The 21,218-nt window shown below is 43.9% G+C and overlaps 1 long non-coding RNA gene across 1 annotated transcript in view; it reads left to right on the top strand.

The window, feature by feature from the left end:
* Positions 1-10,793: 10,793 nt before the first annotated feature.
* The window catches only part of LOC309797490, a 69,922-nt gene continuing 59,497 nt past the window's right edge, over positions 10,794-21,218 (top strand). The window contains exon 1 of the long non-coding RNA XR_014292662.1: positions 10,794-10,855. This is a non-coding gene — a long non-coding RNA (uncharacterized lncRNA). The remainder of the gene's footprint in view (positions 10,856-21,218) is intronic.

Genomic DNA, 21,218 nt, shown 5'->3' with positions numbered 1-21,218 from the left:
TGTAGCTTTGTAGTATAGTCTGAAGTCAGGGAGCCTGATTCCTCCAGCTCCATTTTTCGTTCTCAAGATTGCTTTGTCTATTCGGGGTCTTTTGTTTTTCCAAACAAATTTTGAAATTTTTTGTTCTAGTTCTGTGAAAAATGCCAGTGGTAGTTTGATAGGGATTGCATTGAACCTGTAGATTGCTTTGGGTAGTAGAGCCATTTTCACAATATTGATTCGTCCAATCCAGGAGCATGGTATATCTCTCCATCTATTTGTATCATCTTTAATTTCTTTCATCAGTGTCTTATAATTTTCTGCATACAGGTCTTTTGTCTCCTTAGGTATGTTTATTCCTAGATATTTTATTCTTTTTGTTGCAATGGTAAATTGGAGTGTTTTCTTGATTTCCTTGTCAGATTTTTCATCAATGGTGTACAGGAATGCAAGAGATTTCTGTGCATTAATTTTGTATCTTGCTACTTTACCAAATTGATTGATTAGCTCTAGTAGTTTTCTGGTAGCATCTTTAGGATTCTCTATGTATAGTATCATGTCATCTGCAAACAGTGACAGCTTTACTTCTCCTTTTCCAATTTGGATTCCTTTTATTTCCTTTTCTTCTCTGATTGCTGTGGCTAAAACTTCCAAAACTAAGTTGAATAAGAGTGGTGAGAGTGGGCAGCCTTGTCTTGTTCCTGATCTTAGTGGAAATGGTTTCAGTTTTTCACCATTGAGGACAACGTTGGCTATGGGTTTGTCATTTATGGCCTTTATTATGTTGAGGAAAGTTCCCTCTATGCCTACTTTCTGCAGGGTTTTTATCATAAATGGGTGTTGAATTTTGTTGAAAGCTTTCTCTGCATCTATTGAGATGATCATATGGTTTTTCTCCTTCAACTTGTTAATATGGTGTATCACATTGATTGATTTGCGTATATTGAAGAATCCTTGCTTTCCTGGAATAAACCCCACTTGGTCACGGTGTATGATTCTTTTAATGTGCTGTTGGATTCTGTTTGCTAGTATTTTGTTGAGGATTTTTGCATCTTTGTTCATCAGTGATATTGGCCTGTAGTTTTCTTTCTTTGTGACATCTTTGCCTGGTTTTGGTATCAAGATGATGGTGGCCTCGTAGAATGAGTTTGGGAGTGTTCCTTCCTCTGATATTGTTTGGAAGAGTTTGAGAAGGATGGGTGTTAGCTCTTCTCTAAACGTTTGATAGAATTCGCCTGTGAAGCCATCTGGTCCTGGGCTTTTGTTTGTTGGAAGATTTTTAATCACAGTTTCAATTTCAGTGCTTGTGTTTGGTCTATTCATATTTTCTATTTCTTCCTGATTCAGTCTTGGCAGGTTGTGCATTTCTAAGAATTTGTCCATTTCTTCCAGGTTGTCCATTTTATTGGCATAGAGTTGCTTGTAGTAATCTCTCATGATCCTTTGTATTTCTACAGTGTCAGTTGTTACTTCTCCTTTTTCATTTCTAATCCTATTGATTTGAGTCTTCTCCCTTCTTTTCTTGATGAGTCTGGCTAATGGTTTGTCAATTTTGTTTATCTTCTCAAAGAACCAGCTTTTAGTTTTATTGATCTTTGCTATCGTTTCCTTCATTTCTTTTTCATTTATTTCCGATCTGATTTTTATGATTTCTTTCCTTCTGCTAACTTTGGGGGTTTTTTGTTCTTCTTTCTCTAATTGCTTTAGGTGCAGGGTCAGGTTGTTTACTCGAGATGATTCCTGTTTCTTAAGGTGGGATTGTATTGCTATAAACTTCCCCCTTAGAACTGCTTTTGCTGCGTCCCATAGGTTTTGGCTCGTCGTGTCTCCATTGTCATTTGTTTCTAGGTATTTTTTAATTTCCTCTTTGATTTCTTCAGTGATCACTTCGTTATTGAGTAGTGTATTGTTTAGCCTCCATGTGTTTGTATTTTTTAAAGATCTTTTCCTGTAATTGATATCTAGTCTCATAGCATTGTGGTTGGAAAAGATACTTGATACAATTTCAATTTTCTTAAATTTACCAAGGCTTGATTTGTGACCCAAGATATGATCTATCCTGGAGAATGTTCCATGAGCACTTGAGAAAAATGTGTATTCTGTTGTTTTTGGATGGAATGTCCTATTAATATCAACTAAGTCCATCTTGTTTAATGTATTATTTAAAGCTTGTGTTTCCTTATTTATTTTCATTTTGGATGATCTGTCCATTGGTGAAAGTGGGGTGTTAAAGTCCCCTACTATGATTGTGTTACTGCCGATTTCCCCTTTTATGGCTGTTAGTATTTGCCTTATGTATTGAGGTGCTCCTATGTTGGGTGCATAAATATTTACAATTCTTATATCTTCTTCTTGGATCGATCCCTTTATCGTTATGTAGTGTCCTTCTGTGTCTCTTCTAATAGTCTTTATTTTAAAGTCTATTTTGTCTGATATAAGAATTGCTACTCCAGCTTTCTTTTGATTTCTATTTGCATGGAATATCTTTTTCCATCCCCTTACTTTCAGTCTGTATGTGTCTCTAGGTCTGAAGTGGGTCTCTTGTAGACAGCATATATATGGGTCTTGTTTTTGTATCCATTCAGCCAGTCTGTGTCTTTTGGTGGGAGCATTTAGTCCATTTACATTTAAGGTAATTATTGATATGTATGTTCCTATTCCCATTTCCTTAATTGCTTTGGGTTCGTTATTGTAGGTATATTCCTTCTGTTGTGTTTCTTGCCTAGAGAAGTTCCTTTAGCATTTGTTGTAAAGCTGGTTTGGTGGTGCTGAACTCTCTCAGCTTTTGCTCGTCTGTAAAGGTTTTAATTTCTCCATCAAATCTGAATGAGATCCTTGCTGGGTAGAGTAATCTTGGTTGCACTTTTTTCTCCTTCATCACTTTAAATATGTCCTGCCACTCCCTTCTGGCTTGTAGAGTTTCTGCTGAGAGATCAGCTGTTAACCTGATGGGGATTCCCTTGTGTGTTATTTGTTGTTTTTCCCTTGCTGCTTTTAATATGATTTCTTTGTGTTTAATTTTTGACAGTTTGATTAATATGTGTCTTGGCGTATTTCTCCTTGGATTTATTCTGTATGGGACTCTCTGTGCCTCCTGGACTTGATTAATTATTTCCTTTCCCATATTAGGGAAGTTTTCAACTATAATCTCTTCAAATATTTTCTCAGTCCCTTTCTTTTTCTCTTCTTCTTCTGGAACCCCTATAATTCGAATGTTGGTGCATTTAATGTTGTCCCAGAGGTCTCTGAGACTGTCCTCTGTTCTTTTCATTCTTTTTTCTTTATTCTGCTCTGCAGTAGTTATTTCCACTATTTTATCTTCCACCTCACTTATCCATTCTTCTGCCTCAGTTATTCTGCTATTGATCCCATCTAGAGTATTTTTCATTTCATTTATTGTATTTTTAATCGATGCTTGATTCATCTTTAGTTCTTCTAGGTCCTTGTTAACTGTTTCTTGAATTTTGTCTATTCTATTTCCAAGATTTTGGATCTTGGAAATAGAATCTTGGATCATCTTTACTATCATTATTCTGAATTCTTTTTCAGGTAGACTGCCTATTACCTCTTCATTTGTTAGGTCTGGTAGGTTTTTATCTTGCTCCTTCACCTGCTGTGTGTTTTTCTGTCTTCTCATTTTGCTTATGTTACTGTGTTTGGGTCTCCTTTTTGCAGGCTGCAGATTCGTAGTTCCCGTTGTTTTTGGTGTCTGTCCCCAGTGGCTAAGGTTGTTTCAGTAGGTTGTGTTGGCTTCCTGGTGGGGGGGACTAATGCCTGTGTTCTGGTGGTTGAGGCTCGATCTTGTGTTTCTGGTGGACAGGTCCACGTCTGGTGGTGTGTTTTGGGGTGCCTGTGGCCTTATTATGTTTTTAGGCAGCCTCTCTGCTAATGGGTGGGTTTGTGTTCCTGCCTTGCTAGTTGCTTGGCATAGGGTGACCAGCACTGTAGCTTGCTGGTCGTTGACTGAAGCTGGGTGCTGGTGCTGAGATGGAGATCTCTGGGAGATTTTCACTGCTTGATATTATGTGGAGCTGGAAGGTCTCTTGTGGACCCGTGTCCTGAAGTTGGCTCTCCCACTTCAGAGGCACAGCACTGACTCCTGGCTGCAGCACCAAGAGCCTTTCATCCACCCGGCTCAGAATAACAGGGGGAAAAAGTAGAAAGAAAGAATTAGTAGAAGAAAGAAAGAGAGAGGGAAAGAAAGGAAGAAGGGAAGAAAGGAAGGAAGGAAGTAAGGAAGAAAGAAAGAAAGGAGGGAGGGAGGGAGGAAGGTTGGAAAGAAAGAAAGAAAGAGAGGAGGGAGGGAGGGAGGAAAGAAAGCAAAAGGAAGAGTGAATGGAAGAAGGGAGGGAGGGAGGGAGGGAGGGAGGGAGGAAAGAAAGAAAGAAAGACAGGAGGGAGGGAGGGAGGGAGGAAAGAAAAAGGAAGTGGAAAGAAGAAAGGTGGGAGGGAGGGAGGGAGGAAAGAAAAAGAAGGAAAGGAGGAGCAGAGGAAGGAAGGGAAGGTATGAAAAAAAAAGAAACAGCAGGTAAAGTAAAATAGAATAAAGTATGAAATATAGTAGGGTTATTAAAATTAAAAAGTAATTATTGAAAAAAAACGGACAGATAGAACCCTGGGACATATGGTGGAAACAAAACTATACAGAGAGACTCTTGCACAGAAGATTACACATACACATTCACAAAAAGAGCAGGGGGAAAAATCAAAAATCTTGCTCTCCAAGTCCACCTCCTCAATTTGGGATAATTTGTTGTAAAAAGAGGAAAAGGGCGAGAAGTCTGAAATCTTGCTCTCTAAGTCCACCTCCTTAATTTGGGATAATTCGTTGTAAAAAGAGGAAAAGGGGGGAAAGTCTTAAATCTTAACCTCAAAGTCCACTTCCTCAATTTGGGATGATTCGCTGTCCATTTATGCACTCCACAGATGCAGGGCACATCAAATGGGCCATGGAGCTTTAATCCGCTGCCTCCGAGGCTGCACAGAGAGATTTCCCTGTCTCTGCTCTCACAGCTCCCAGGTCTCAGCCTTGGACCTGGCCCCGCCTCTGCACGTAGGTCGCTGGAGGGCGTCCGTTCTTCGCTCAGGCAGGACGGGTTTAAAGGAGCCGCTGATTCGGGAGCTCTGGCTCACTCAGGCACAGGGGAGGGAGGGGCGCGCAGTGTGGGGCGGGCCTGCGGCGGCAGCGGCCGGCGTGATGTTGCAGCAGTCCGAGGCACTCCGTGCGCTTTCCCTGGAAAGCCGTCCCCAGGTCCCGGGACCCCGGCAGTGGCGGGGTGCACAGGCCCCCCAGAAGGCAGGGCAGACAGTGACCCGCGCTCACACACAGGCCCCGCAGCAGGGGCGGCAGCAGCAGCCCCAGCGTCCCACGCCCGTCTCCGAGGTCCGCGCCTTTAGCCGTGGCTCGCGCCTGTCTCCAGCGCTTCCCCAAGCAGCCCTCTTAATGCCCTCTCCTCGCGCACCAGGAAACAAAAGGGAAAAAAGTCTCTTGCCACTTCGGCAGCTCCAGACCCTTTCCCCAGACTCCCTCCGGGCTAGCCATGGTGCACTAACCCCTTCAGGCTCTCTTCCTGCCGCCAGCCCCAGTCCTCTCCCTGCGCTCCGACTGAAAGCTGATACCCGAGCCTCAGCTCCCAGCCCCGCCCGCCCCGGAGGCCGAGCATACAAGCCTCTCGGGCTGGTGTGTGCCTGACGGCACCTATCCTCTGTGCCGGAATCTCTCCGCTTTGCCCTCCACACCCCTGTTGCTGTGCTCTCCTCCGCTACTCTGAAGCTTTCCCCCTCCGCCACCTGCAGTCTCCGCCCGCGAAGGGGCTTGTAGTGTGTGGAAACCTTTCCTCCTTCACGGCTCCCTCCCACTGGTGCAGGTCCCGTCCCTATCCTATTGTCTCTGTTTATTCTTTGTTTCTTTTGCCCTACCCAGGTATGTGGGGAGTTTCTTGCCTTTTGGGGGGTCTGAGGTCTTCTGTCAGCGTTCAGTAGGTGTTCTGTAGGAGTTGCTCCACGTGTAGATGAATTTCTGATGTATCTGTGGGGAGGAAGGTGATCTCCGTGTCTTACTCTTCTGCCATCTTCCTCCGGGTCCTGTAATTATTTCTGTATGCATCTGTCTGTGTACATAACATAAACATGACCTCATAGTAATGTCTCTGACTAATCCAGCTTCCCCCTTTGCTTATTTATAACTTCTTTCTTGGACAGTGAGAAACCAGGCTCTCATTACCCATAGTTTATTTACTCACTTGTTCAACCCCAATATATATGTATAGTAATTTCAAAATTGCTACCCTGTACCCCTGTGTGAAACAACTATACCTACCAGAGTACAGCATTTATGGACAGTTCCTTTGGTCTTCAGCCTTACAGGTCTCAGTTGAAACAGTATTTTGCAAAGTGACTTAGGTCAGTTACATGTTTTTCCCCACTACCTTCAGTGAGGTTATGTCATGTAATCTTAATATAGTTATATTCATTTGTTTCAGCCTGCATTCCACCCTGGGATTTTCCAGCATCCTGGATATTTTTTAAAATTTGTATCCATTAAAGTTTCCTCATTGTGATGTATGGTCCAATAGTTTTGACAAATGCTTGGAGTATATCCATCACCCCAGTACCATGCAGAACAGTTCCATCACCTCACAGCTCCTCCATGAGTCTCCTTGTGTTTCATTCCTCCTACTCCCTCAACCTTTGGCAACCACTGACCTAATTTCCGTCCCTACAGTTTTGTATGGCCTGGATTTTTTTATAGCAACTCTTTTTATTAGACATTAAAATTGCTGGTAAGCAGAGGTTCTTTTACTTTGTGTTTGAAGTTAGTTGATACCAGGATTCAAGTCCAGTCCTGACACTTACATTGCCCTGAATCTCAATTTTCTCATCTGTAAATGAGTATAAAAACAATATTCCTAGCCTCATGGGGGTTCTATGGAGGACTCAAGAAGATAACAGTTGTTGGCACAGTGCCTGGCACATAGTAAGTAATCAATAAACTTGATGATAATAATACTTTATATTTGCTATCCTCATCATCACCATGGTGGGATATGAAAAAAGAATATTAAAGAGGCCAGGAAATGCTGCCGTCTTGTGTTGCTAGTGGCCATAAGAATGTACACATGGGCCCTTCCCTACAGAGGATGGAAAGAAGGCAGAGAGGATGTGACTGCAGCAGGGCAGGATTGATCCTCCGCAAGTCCTCCTCTGGTGTTTGTGGTGCCTGTGTGTATTATCCGGGTTGATCCTGGAGTTAGTTATGACTTCCTGAGGAGACAGAATCATCTGTCTGTCATTCAAAAATTGCCCTAGGCAGGGAGATTTTAGGGCTTCATTTTGGCTTTTCTCCTCACCAGGATTTTTTTTTTTTCACTGAGATGATATTACAAAATAGAAAGAACTTTAAAGAAGTAAATCACTGTAATCCCTGCACCCAAGTGGGTTGATGTTTTGGTAATTGCTGCCATCCCACTCCTGAACATTTACACATATGTAAACATTATTTATTGTATCATAAACATTTTTCCTTGTTGCTACATAGTCTTCATAAAGATTTTTGATGAAGATATGACAGTTTCATGAAGGGGATTCACCATCCTTCACTAGAGTACTCCCACTGTTTTGCGGCACAACTTCATGAATATCATTTTTTTGCTCCTGATGATTTATTTCCTTGGGATATACTCCCTAGAGTAGGAATTTTCTGTCAAAGGATAGGAATGTCTTTGTGGCTTTATCTGTAGCATTTTGCAGAAATAAAACGTTACATCCTTTTTTATATATTAATCTATATTTCATCAAAATACAGCTGTTCAGGGATGTGATCAAATATCTGGTGAAGAGTTTGAGATTAATCCTTCAACAGATCATTGATAAATTTATCATCTGACCATGTAATGCTTTTTTGGAAACCATGATTTTCTCTGATTAGATTTCTCTCAGCTCTTGTCCCCCCAACTCCAAGTTCTCCTTCTTACTACTTCTGGAGGCAACACTCCCAGAGTCTCCCGTCATTTCTCGGAAACTCCTTCTTTATTTCCTTTTGGAGTCAGGACTTGTTTGCATTTGTAAAACCAGGACCATATTGTTTGCAGATGCTAGGGGTGCTGCCAGATAATTGAATGTAGAAAGTTGAGGCTTTTGGATCATTTTTACAAACCAGGACACAGAAGAATATTTTCTTAGAATTAAAAAAAATAATAAAGAAATAAAGATCACGGGACTGGGTTTCTAATACAGACATTTCACTTTGTGTTCCTAGTAGGGGCGTTCCAACTCCAGAGTTGGGGGTGGGGTGGGGGGTGGGGGGGAGGATAGAGGACTAAGATAAAGCTTTGCAGATTCACTATCTAATCCAGAAAAAACAAATGCATGAAAGGAGTTAGAATAAATAACGAAACAAAAACTCAGTCAGTTATTTATGATCCCATCTACTAGCATTAACAATACGTTTTTTCCTTTCTTGAATAGTTTTCTGTTTAGTTTTTGTTTGAAGATAAGAGTAGCTTAAAAGTAATTGTATTTCCTATCAGTAATTGATAAAGCCCCCTTCCCCTTAGGGGAGCCGCCCAGATGTGAGAGTAATTGTTGAAAGCGAATTGTTTTTTAGCATTAAATGCTTTTGTTATTTTTTTTTAAAAAGAAATTAGCGTAGCTTCTAGTCTTTCTAGAAATGATAAAAACAGCTGAGAGCTTCTCATACAAATTGACTGGCTTAAACTAGAAGGCTGGATTCTTTTTCCAAGTGAATTTTGAAATCTGTAATTGTACCTGCCAGTATAATGGGGGAAAGTGAGTTCCGAGGTCCTGCTCACACCTGCCTTGCAGGCACCTACTGCAGCATTCCAGTACAGTGAGGATGGGCAAGGCTTGGATGCTCCAGACTCCAGTGCACATGGCCTGGGGTTGGGTGGGGGTGGGGGTGGTATCTGCTGCTGCTGTGTCTCACCCGCCTGGTAGGAACCTGTGGCAGCTGTGGGGGACACCTATGGAGGCTCAGGGCCAGCACGGACTGCTTGCAGGGTGGCTCTGGTCCCGGTGGGCAGTTCTAGGGAAGAGTGCCCCAGGCTTAAGCAGGAGTGAGTGGCAGGTGTGGGTCTGGACAGGAGCTTAGAGCCCAGGGCCAAGAGGCCTAGCCAGGTTCTGATTTCTGGGACAAACCAAGGCCTTGGGGGGGTTTAAGAGGTATGGGGTGGATAGAAAAGTTCTGTTGTGGTACTGCTTTCACAAACACCTCCACCACAAGGTTCCAAATCGTACATCCTCCAGTTCTCTAAATCCTTGGCCTTAACTCCATCTCTTGTCAGTATCAGCCTCTGTGGCCCATCTGGAAATTGAGGGCAAGGCTGGCAGATTAGAGTGGCGGTGGAACTTGGAAGTACTTTGCAGGGGCCAGAGCCTCCCCTGGTTACATTTTTTATTTCAGGCTCCTGGTCCTGGGCTGTTCAGCCCATTCTTATGTATTTATTTATTTTCTTATTTATTTATTTATTCATTTATTTATTCATTCATGGCCATGCCGCACGGCTTCTGCGATCCTAGTTCCCTGCCCAGTGACTGAACCCAGGCCCTCGGCGTGGAGTCCGTTATAACCACTGGATCTCCAGGGAATTCCCTGTTGAGCCCCTTCTTATGTGAAAATTCCAGGCTTGGTGATCAAGGGCTCAAGACTGGGAGTGCCTTCTCACCTCCTCTAAAACAGTGATTCGAAAATTACATTTCTGTTTGTTTGTTGTGCTATTTTCCAGGTGTTTGTATTTGCATTTTTACTATGTTTTTTATTGAGAAAAATTACATTTTTAGGTTTGAACCTTAAGTAACCCTTTTAGTGGTAGTATGCATTTTTAACTCAAGTTAACACATTTGGGATTTGCTTTGTTTTGCTTTTAGGAATATTTTTTGTTTTTTGTTTTTCTTTTGTTTTTCCCTAGGGAAAGGTTAATACTTTGTATATTCTTGTCAGGACTCAAGTCTTGGCTAGTTTGGGGATTATGGGCCAATTGCTTCACTCCCTTAAACCTAGATTTGGGATTGCGGATTAATTTCTTATTTTTTCCAAGTTTGTATCCCCTGTCTGTGAGGCAGGGACAATAATTCATGCCCCAGAGGTTACCCGAGTGTCACATAAGGTGATGATTATGCCAGGGCTGTACTGTGAGTTGTCATAATAGCAGAGCTGTGACTTTTGACTACATTTCTGTGGTAGTTCTTTTCCCTTCACCAAAATCTAGCACAGGGCTGGGCATGTGTAGAGATTCTTGTTAAATTCTACTGATCTAAATTTTCTAGGCCAAGGATCCCCACTGGTAAGAAGAAAGGAAAATGTCATCAGGGTGGATTAGCCCTGGACCATTGGGTCTGAAGCCAGTGGGCTGGGAGAGGCTGCAGCCAAGGGGCCTCTGGGGCTTCCTGGGGTTGGATAGGGGTGGTCTCCGGAGCAGGGAAAGATGTTCAAGAGCGAGTTTTGATTGGCCCTACATGGCCTCTCTCTGCTCTGCCCTCCTATCTTCATGCCAGGGACTACCGGATCCCTTTGTCATTCCTGGATTTGTATTTGAAAATGTTGTTAACAAAGCTGAAACCTGTCATCTTCTATTCAGGGACTCCCAAGTAATTGCTTAATGTTTATTTCTGTTTCTCCTCCCATTCTAAAACTGCCTGTAGAATTTAATGACCTTTACAAAACTGTTCTTGAAAGCACCAACACCACCACTGTAGATCTTTCAAATATGTTGTTTTTTGCTGTTTTTCCACTTCTACCCTCTCCACTCCAAAACTCATCCATATTTTTCACCCCTTTTCTTCCTGGTTCAGAAGATGGAGGGACCAGTCAAGCTCCGGACAGTTCGAGAAGCACCGACGGACTGTGTCTGTCCCCCAGGTAAGTGGATGTTCGATCGTTGCTGGCTCCTGACTTCCATAGGCCTGGTCTTCGCTCTCCTGGCTACCCGAAACTGCCAAGGCCATGGTCAAGAGAATCACCATGGGTTTCAGGCTGTCTGTGGTACCTTGTGGACTGTCCTGGAGCCTTTCTTCCTACATCATCTTCCCTGGTAGGTATGTTGTTAAAGATTCTGGCAAAATTAACTGACTTGGTTTGATGAGGCTGATGGTATTGGTGGAGGACCTAAGAAATTCTTTGGGATGACTTACAATAAATTCTTAGATGCTAGGAAAGTAGCAGCCATCCCCTTTTAAAGATGGAGAAACAGACATGAACCAACCAAACAGTGTTAACATTGTGACCCTAGCTCTGTTTCGAATGTGAGGGGTGGTGGGTAGAGGAATAATCTGGCAAATATAGTTTTTTTTGGTTTTCATTTCTTTGGTGGAGGTAGAGGAAAGGAGCAGGAAACATGGTCTGGTTTGTTCAAATAATCATGTGTCTTGGGTTTTGATGGTGTAGACCAGGACAGCTGTGACTAGAATTGAGGATTTGTTGGTTTCTAACCCATGTGGCTCAAATCCTGGTTCATATTGGTCTTCCAGTTGTCCTCATTGGAACTTTGCACATATTATGACTGAGAATTTAGGGGTGTAGTCTCATCCCCAGTGTTTTCAGGGTTAGAATTATCCTCTCATAGAACAGTATGTAATACCAGTGAATGAGTGGAAAATTGTAACAATTCCCAGATGACCCACCATGCCGGACGAGGTGAGAGAACATGGGAGCTGGACCCAGGGGCCCTGTTCCTTGCTGTCATGCCTTCCATTAGCCAAGTTGTCTGGCATTTCTGAAACCACTTCACCTGGTCCAGAAACCAAGCTTACTGATGGTTAACATCTCGAGATTGGGAGATGCCCTGAGATTTGTGCAAAGATGGACCCATGGTGTGAACATTCAGTCTCTGGGGACCCAGTGGAAGAGGATTTTACAGTCGAGCTTGAGTTAGCCTTTCATAGGAACTCTGAGGTTTTAATAGGAGGGAAAAGGACATGATAAGTAATGACATCATGAGCAGATCAGGAAGTCAGAAATTGCAATTCAATGGGGGAAAAATATTCAGTTCCACCAATGAAGTTTTGGCTGATCTGCAAAATGTATAAAACAATTCTTCTTGCTTCTCCCCTGTTCTTTCTTTCTCAGTATTGAATGGTTGTAAATTCATATGAGTTATGTAGATGAGGGTTTGTAAACCTGGGAGTCACTGGGAACTCCCTGGCAGTCCAGTGGTTAGGACTCTACACTTTCACTGCCAAGGCCCTGGGTTCAATCCCTGGTTGGGGAACTAAGATCCCACAAGCCGAGCGGTGCGGCCAAAGAAACAAACAAACCGGGGAGTCACAACACCTTTATGAGACATGAAATCAGTTATGTGGGTTGCAGCCAGCATTCTGAAATTTTGAACTAGCAGAGACTACAATAAAAAATATTGGAGTGAAGTTTTTGTATCAGCCATTTATATTTGTAAATGGCAGTGTGAAATGGGTTCCTTGCTATGGGTTGCTGACTGAAAGTTTGAAAACCACCAATACAGATGATAGATGGAGAGGGAGGAGGTGGCAGTGAGGGGACATGGAGCTCCTGAATAAACCCAGACCAGGTCCAAATCTTGGTCAGGCACTTACTGTTTGTGTTAATAAATGGTACCAATACTGGAGTGGGCTCTCTAGGCTTTTTGATGTCGTGGAGGAAACACAAAGCCCAGGACCTGGAGATAGTCTTGTGTCTGTCTTCCCTCGAGGTCTCTTGACCCACCAGGAGAGGTGTCAAGAAGGCCTCTGGGATGACCATGGAAGCCAAAATCCTGGTCAGAACCCTCAGTTCCACTGAGAGGAGGGAAGGTGACCTGCCGTCCTCTCTGGGGGTGCCCAGCAGTCAGTGCTGTGCTGTCGTTGTCCGAGGGTCTTGTGGCTGTGATCAGGCTGTCCTGGCAGGTATGGTCAGTGTGGCCCAGGGGGTGTAGCAGCCTCTGCCAGGCCCCAGTGCACACCCATGTCCACATCTTCTCTTCCTCTGCTGTCACCTTGAGCTGGAGAACTCACTTGAGCACTTTAGACTAGAGCCCTTCATCAGTGCAAAACCCCATAGGCTGGCACATTCTCCTCTGCCATAAAAAGCACAGAGGGCTTTTTCTCCAACACCAGAAGCCTTAACTCATTCCCTTTCTCCCTGGCTCTGATCTGCCCTGCAGACTTTTGGAGTCTGGACATGCAGACCACCCTCTTTTGAGATACCCCATCTCATCTGAGATACCCGCAGATCCCCCTAGCCCAGTTCCTTCCCACGGCCCAGAGGACAGTGTAATCTTTTGTCAGATCCTAAGATGCGGCAAGACAGATAAGCGAGGCCAAAGAAGGGGGCGGCTCTTCTGTATGTGTTACCCATTGTGAAGTGGGTGCGGGGAGCTCTGAGGCTGAAGGGAGGGGCAGGCTTCGGGCTGGAAGGTCAAGATTCTTCTCTTGCTGGAGTCAGTGGTGGGAGGACTGGCAGAGCTGTGCTCTGAACTAGCCCTGTGACCTCAGGCAAGTGAGAGGCCCTTGAACCTTGAACTCCTTGTCTATAAAACGGTATAGTGAGTTGAATTGTGTCCCCCACCCCCCAAAAGATATGTCCCAGTCCTAACCCCTGGTATTTGTAAATGTGGCCTTATGTGGAAATAGGGTCTTTGCAGACATAATTTTTTTTTTTTTTTTTTTTTTTGCTGTACGTGGGCCTCTCACTGTTGTGGCCTCTCCCGTTGCGGAGCACAGGCTCCAGACGTGCAGGCTCAGTGGCCATGACTCACAGGTCCAGCCGCTCCACGCGGCATGTTGGATCTTCCCGGACCAGCGCACGAACCTGCGTCCACTGCATCGGAAGGCGGACTCTCAACCACTGCGCCACCAGGGAAGCCCTGCAGACATAATTAATTTAAGGATATTGGGATGAGATCATCCAGGGTTTAGGGTAGGCCCTAAATCCAAAGATGAGTGTCCTTATAAGAGTCAGAGGTAAGAGATGTGAGACACAGAAACACCCAGAGGAGAAGGCCATGGGAAGAAAGAGGCAGAGGCCAGAGTGATGCATCTACAAACCTAAGAACACCCAGGATTGCCGGCAGCCACCGAAGCTGAAGAGGGGCATGGAAGGGATTCTCCTTAAGAGCTTTCAGAAGGAACGAGCCCTGCCAACATCTTGGTTTTGGACTTCTGGCCTCCAGAATTGTGAGACAATAGGTTTCTGTCATGTTAAGTCACCTAGTTTGTGGTCATTTGTTGTGGCAGCCTTAGGAAACTAAAATAAATGGGACCATTAATCACCCTAATTTTAAGGTTGCTGTGATAATCAAAATTTGGGGGACATAGGAACTTCCTACACCACCAGGTCTGAATCACGTGTGTGGGGCTGCCACCTGGGAGACCCTCATGCTGCTGTTCCTCATACACCTGCCTCAAAGGAGACTTCTCTTCCTTCAGTGGAGAACTCAGGGCTGTAGATTCATGTGGCTTACCCATGTCCCTGGGGATTCCAACATCTTCTTTTCTTATTACTTATGTACTTACTTTTTTAAAATGTGTTTAAAGTTTTAAAATGTTTATTTTTGAATAGGAAATAATATGTGATGAAAGATTCAAGTACTACAGAAGATTACATGTGAAAACTAATTCCCCTCCCCTCCTCTTCTCCGGTTCTCCTGCTCCTCTTTCCAGGGGCCCTTTACCCTTCTGCTGATGTCCTTCTGAGGAGTCCTTTCCAATGGAACTTTCTGTGATGATGGAAATATTCTATCTCTCTGCTAATCGAGCAGCCACTACTAGCCATGTGGGGCTACCAAGCCTCTGAAACATGGCTAATGCAACTGACAAACTGAATTTAAAATTTTTGTTTAATTTAGAATGGATTAACAGCAAGGTCCTAATGTGTAGCACAGGGAACTATATTCAATATCCTGTGATAGACCATAATGGAAAAGAATATAAAAAAAGAGTGTATGCTGTATAACGGAGTCACTCTTCTCTACAGCAGAGATTGGCACAACTTAGTAAATCAACTACACTTCAATAAAAAAAATTTGTTTAATCTTAATTTAAATTGCCAAGTGTGGCTGGTGGCTATGGTGTAGGACAGTTTTTTGAGATTTTTGAGGTCATTTAATTACATTTCATCGAGAAGCTCCCTTCCTGGTTTTACACAAATGGTATATGTTGTTGTCCCGGTGTTGCTCTCTCGGTTTGCAGTTTCCCTCTGAGATGGTCTGAATCATTCCATGTATCAGAGAGCAGGTGTTACCTTGTTTTGGGTTAAAAGACAAAATCCTGTTGGGCTGTCCTGTGAGGTACCTGGCCAGTCCCCACCCCAAGGCCGTTTGAATTGTTTCCCATCCTGTGTTCTTACAGACTGTCCTTCAGGGAACTGTTGGAGGGAAGGAGAACTGTTGTCTTGCCCCGTTCCCTGCCTTCCTCATGCTCTGTACTGAAGCCCATCATGAAGCAGGCACTGCTGCAGGGCTTTGGGTCACTGGGCTGAAAGGATAGGAGCCCTCAGTCTGGGGCACCACACCAGAGCAACAATTCTAGAATGTTGCAGGGGGTGTCCCCGAAGTCTGCTCTGTGGGAGACTCGGGCACGACCCAGTCCCCACTGTGCTGTGAACATGTGAGCATCCCAAGGGACGGGTCGGGGCCAGCACCCTGGAGCCTGAGAGGTTTGGATTTGACTCTGCTGCTTAAACAGCTGCCGAGTGGGCACATCCTGCACATCCTGGAGATAAGGGCCATTCTGGTGTAAAAGCTCCTTATGTTAACTAAGTCTTTTAATTACGTTAATAAAATAAAGAAACGAAAAGGAAACTTATTAGCTTACACAACTGGAATAGAGAGGTCAGAGGTACAGCCAGTTTCAGGTATGTCTGGGCTCAGGGGTCTCTGTCTGCCTCTCAGCTCTTCCCTGAGTCATTTTCAGACACTGTCTCCTTGGGGTGGGAAAGTGGCCACCAACAGCCCCAGCAGTATATCAGACCTTCCCAGCAACCCGAGCAGATAGAGCACTCCCCTTTCTCAAAGGTGTCAGCATTAGGGAATGGGGAGTGTTATGGGCTGAATTGTATCCCCCTCCAAATTCATATGTTGAAGTCTTAACCCCCACCTAGTACCTCAGAATGTGACTGTATTTGAGACAGGGTCTTTAAAGAGGTAAATAAGGTAAAGTGAGGCCATTAGGGTGGGCCCTCATCCACTATGACTGGTGTCCTTATAAGAAGAGATTAGGACACAGACACACACAGAGGGAAGATGACATGAAGCCAGGGAGAGAGGCCTCAGGAGAAACCAACCCTGCTGACACCTTGATCTCTGACTTATAACCTCCAGAATTGTGAGAAAATCGATTTCTGTTGTTTAAGCCACCCAAACTATGGTACTTAGTTTTGGCAGGCCAAGCAGACGAATACAGAGAGTTATTGTTGCTGGGTACAGAGTTTCTGTTTGGAAAGATGGAAAAGTTCTGGAAAATGGATAGTGGCGATGGTTATACAACATTGTGAAGGTACTAAATGCCATGAAATTCTGCACTTTTAAATGGTTAAAATGGTATTTAAATTTTGTCTGTATTTTACTGTGATTGAAGAAAGAAGTCCCAGCATTGACCCTGATTTGCCTGTCTTGGGGCAGATGCCTCTCCCTGTACAAATTGCTGTTCCTGGAGGATGGGACACATTGATTGGCCAGGTGTGGGTCATGTGAATGATCTTGGACACGGAGGGAGGCCGTTGTGGGGGAGGGTTGACACTACCAGAATCATGTAGGCTGAGAGTGGTGGAGGGTGGTTACCTCAAAAAAAGTAGGGTGCTATTCCCAGAAAAAGAGAAAAGGGATGCAGCTGGGCAGACATAAATAATAGATGACCACTTCAGTCCGGCTCCGGGGGCAGCTGTCCAGACATGTCCAGGTGATCCTAAGCGGGGACTACGGACAGACCCTGAGGTTGACCAGAGGCTTGCCTCCTCTTCAAGCACATAAGTCTCTTCCCTCTGTTGAGCTGGTCCAACAGACAGTGCAGCTCAGTGATTAAGCACTTGAATTTTGGATCCAGACTGCCTGATTCAAATTCTTTGTCCCAGATTTCCTTGGTGGCACAGTGGTTGGGAATCTGCTTGCCAATACAGGGGACACAGGCTCGATCCCTGGCCCAGGAAGATCCCACATGCCACGGAGCAACTAAGCCCATGCACCACAACTCCTGAGCCTGTGCTCTAGAGCCCACGAGCCACAACTACTGAGCCCGTGTGCCACAGCTACTCAAGCCTGTGTGCCTAGAGCCTATGCTCTGCAACAAGAGAAACCACTTCAATGAGAAGCCTGCACACCTGAACGAAAAGTAGCCCCCGCTCGCTGCAACTAGAGAAAGCCCACATGCAGCAATGAAGACCTGATGCAGCCAAAAATAAATGAAATAAATAAATTAAAAAACAAAAAAACAAATTCTTTGTCCCTTACCAACTCCATGACCTCGAACTTATCCTCCCTGTGCCTCAGTTTTTCATCTGTGAAGCGGGATTTCTAATAGTTCCCACCTCATAGAATCGTGCGAGGATTGAATGAGCTTGTAGAGAGTTTGTAACAGGGCCTGGCACTGCTTCCTGAAAGTGAGTTAGTGGTTACCAGGAACCCAGATCCCTTGCCCCCAGGCCAGTCCAGACTCACTGCGTGCAGCCTCTTACCTTCCTGATTGTTGCCAGGGCTGCCAGAGAGGTAGGGACAAGGCGATTCAGAGTTGGCGGTTGGCTGGGAATATCCTGGAGGGAACGAGCAAAGGCCTGACAGACTTCCATGGCACGTTCTTCTGGGATGTGGGTGAGAAAATGCTGGTGACAGAGCCCAGAAGTGAGGGAACCGGAAAGGAAAAGAAAACGTGTGTCCTGTGAACTCTCGTCATCCACTAACAGCATCCGGAAGGCCTCATCATGCAAAGCCTGTGGCTCTGCCCTTTTGCACAGTTTGCACTGGTTTCTAACTGGGCTCAACCTGCCCTGGAGAGTATGAAGAACTTTTCAGAAAAACAGTAATACTTTTCATTTCCTTTCTGTGCCTTTTTGTGTTCTTGCATAATATCCCAGAGGCATGGCGTGTGGTTTCCAAATGATAGGGACTGTGCTTGCAGTGTAGGGTGACTTTCCAGAAATTAATAAACAGATTTATCAGAGTTAGAAGTTCGCTGCTCTGTGAAAATGTTTGGAAGTTTGAGCAGAGGAGTGAAACTCTGCAGTAGGAGGGCATGAAGTAAAATGTGGAAATGATACAGAACCTGATACATTTCAGTGACAGTTTATGGCAAATGTCGCAGAGTGGAACAGAAATGGTCAGTTACTCTATTCAGCCTGTTTACTGTATTTGTAGGTTTAGGAATTTGCTTAGGGCAGCAGGGTGGGGGTTGGGGTACTTTCTTACTAGGTTGAAGCAAAAAATGGTTATCCTACTTTGAGTTATTTCTTATTTGTGGATTTTTTTAATGATGCTTTTTTGAATGTGTTAAATGCTAGTTGACTTGCGTTCATAGTAAAACTAAGTAGCTTAATGGCAGTTTATCCCATTATGTCAGACTGTACAAAGTTGAAGAAGATAATTTGTGTGTCTGACTTTTTTTGACCAGAATTCTCTGGAGAATTCATTCATTCATTCATACATTCATCTCTCTCTACCCTATTTTGTGCTTGTCCTGTGGGTGACATTGACTAAGATTGTTAGAGGAATTGCGTACCCAGTTGTTAGAGCATGATGGCACACATACAGGAGCCATGATATATAGAGAATGGGAAGAATACTAAAAAAAAAAGTCCCACAGAAATTGAAAGGAGGGAGAGATCACCTCAGATCAAGGAGGCCTGGGTGGGGGAAGATGACAGTTGGGCAGGGTTTTGAAGACTGGTTGGCATCTTAGCCAGCTGGGATGGGGGACACATTCCACAAGAACTGGCATACTGAACAGAGGCAGAGGGGAGCTCTGGGAGTGTCAGGGAGCTCTGTTTCATTGGAAGGTGATACTGAGAGGTGAGGGTGGGTCTTGATTATGGAGGGATGTGAGCTTCATTCCATGGGACACAGTTGAAAGGTATGTGAGTAGAGTTCAGGTTTAAGAGGAGGACTCTAGAAACAGCATGGAGGACGGACTGGATCACAAGTTTGCTTCAGCAGAGAAGCCCACTGAGAGGGTGCTCTGCATGCGGACAATCTTGTCTTGTTCCCCGATGCGTCCCCTGAGCCTAGAACAGTGCTGGGCATGTGGAGAAGGGCTGATAAATATTTGCTGAATGCCTGCCCTGGAGGAGAGGTCATGAGAACTTGAATGAGGGCCATGAGAATTGATGGCAGGGAACAGCTGTGAGAGGCACTGGGCCATGTGGTGGACAAAACTCACAAACAGGATGGATGGGCACGGGAGGGGACAGAGGTGCCCGAAGCTGGAAGCCCGGGGGAGGGTGATATCCTGAACAGAAACAGGAAATCCCCAAAGAGGGATTTAGAAGGGAAGATGATAAGCATAGTTTTGGACAGTGGCCTTATGAACCAATTTGTAGACCCACTGATGAATGGAAGAAAATAATTAGAAGTCTTCTCTTAAGGCATCATCTAGCCACTCTGAACCTATTCATTGTAAAATGTACTGTGTCCTGTAAATAAACGTCTTGGGGGCACTCAAGACGTTTTGGGTTTTTCTTTTGTTTTTTTGTTTCAATACAGAATATTTATTAAGAAGACATATTGACATGCTTAGATACACAAATTAAGCCACTTATACACATGCCATTCTCAGTGAACTTTAAGGAAAAAAACATGAAGAACAAAATTAGTTGCTTTCAGATAAGTTTTTGTGTTTTATAGCTATCATATGTCCATTTGCATATTAGGAAGTTATTAGCACTGATATATAAACTTTATTCCCAATCTTACATGTAAACTTTTGGCAAAGGGAAGTTCACAAAAATTTGCATTGAAGTCTGAATGTAAATTCCATACTTACAAGAGGTTATGTATTGACTTTTGGGAATTGGAGATTTTCTTGTGACCACTAGAGGGAGCCCACTATATTCATTAAATTCATTAAATTCTGTAGAAATCTAATGGGATTTTAAAAAATGATAATTAATATTTAAAATATTTATTAGAAAGTACACAAAAGTTCAAACCAAGGGCAATGAAATACAAAGTTAGCCTTTCACTCTGTTGTTTTTTCTACTAAAACAGATCACTGAGAATTTTCCAGATGACTCCAGAATAGAGTGGTGTGTTGTTTGTTTCAGAAGGTGGTGTTGATTATGCAAAGGGTAAAATAGCAACTAGCAAACACATGCCCACTCACCCAAAATTTATTGAGCACATCTGGTTTAGACCCAGTAGAGACTCCCCAAAGCTGTGGGAAGATCCCATCTTGGCCAACTCTATGCCAGCCGTTGGATGACAGGTGCAACTCTTCACCCCGTGAGGTGTCACATAACTTTGTACATTGGGATTATTAAATGTCTCGCATATCAAGAGCTACTCACATGGTGGGACCGCCTCTTCCCAGGGGTAAGTTCAATGCCGTCATAATATTTTGTTTCTTAGCTCTCTTCTTATGCCAAAGTATATTCCACATAGGTTGAAGATTTAAATGTGAAAAATAAAACCATGGAAGGCAAGACAAAAATACAACAGGTCACTTTTTAAAATTATAGGTAGAAATAGACTTTATAAGCTTGGTACTGAAGTCAGAAACCATAACACAGCAGTTCTCAACCAGGGATGATTTTGCCTCGTGGGGACTTGGACAATGTTTGGAGACATTTTTGATTTGTCTCAACTTGAGGGGTGGGGTGCTACTGGCATCTGGTGGGTAGAGGCCAGGGATGCTGCTAAACATTCTACAATGTACTGGAGATCCCCCAAAATATAACTGTCAATGGTGCCAATGTTGAAAAACTCTGCTATAGAATAAATGTTTTCTTAAATGATTTAAGCTTAAAAGCTTAAATTTTCTGTCTAGAAAGAAAATTCCACCTTAAAGTTTAAAGATTAATGGCAAACTGAAAACTTAGCCTACATAACAAGCACATGGTTAATATTCATGAGATATAAAGTGCTTTTGCAAAAGAATAAGGAAAAGTCAAATACTTTAGTGGAAGAACGGGCAAAGGAGATGAATAGGGAGTTCACAGAAACGAAATGCATGCTGAGGAAGGAGGCTGGGAAAGGACAGGATGCGGGGCAGTTGCAGGAATCTAGGCAGCAGGAATGGAGGGGCAGTCCCCCGGGGAGTTAGAGGTCTCTTGGATGTGTCTGCACCAACTG

Source organism: Mesoplodon mirus (genome assembly GCF_964341445.2).
Source record: "Mesoplodon mirus genome assembly, contig: HAP1_SCAFFOLD_631, whole genome shotgun sequence".
In the NCBI taxonomy this organism is placed as follows: domain Eukaryota; kingdom Metazoa; phylum Chordata; class Mammalia; order Artiodactyla; family Ziphiidae; genus Mesoplodon; species Mesoplodon mirus.
This window is presented reverse-complemented; position numbering and strand designations above follow the sequence as displayed.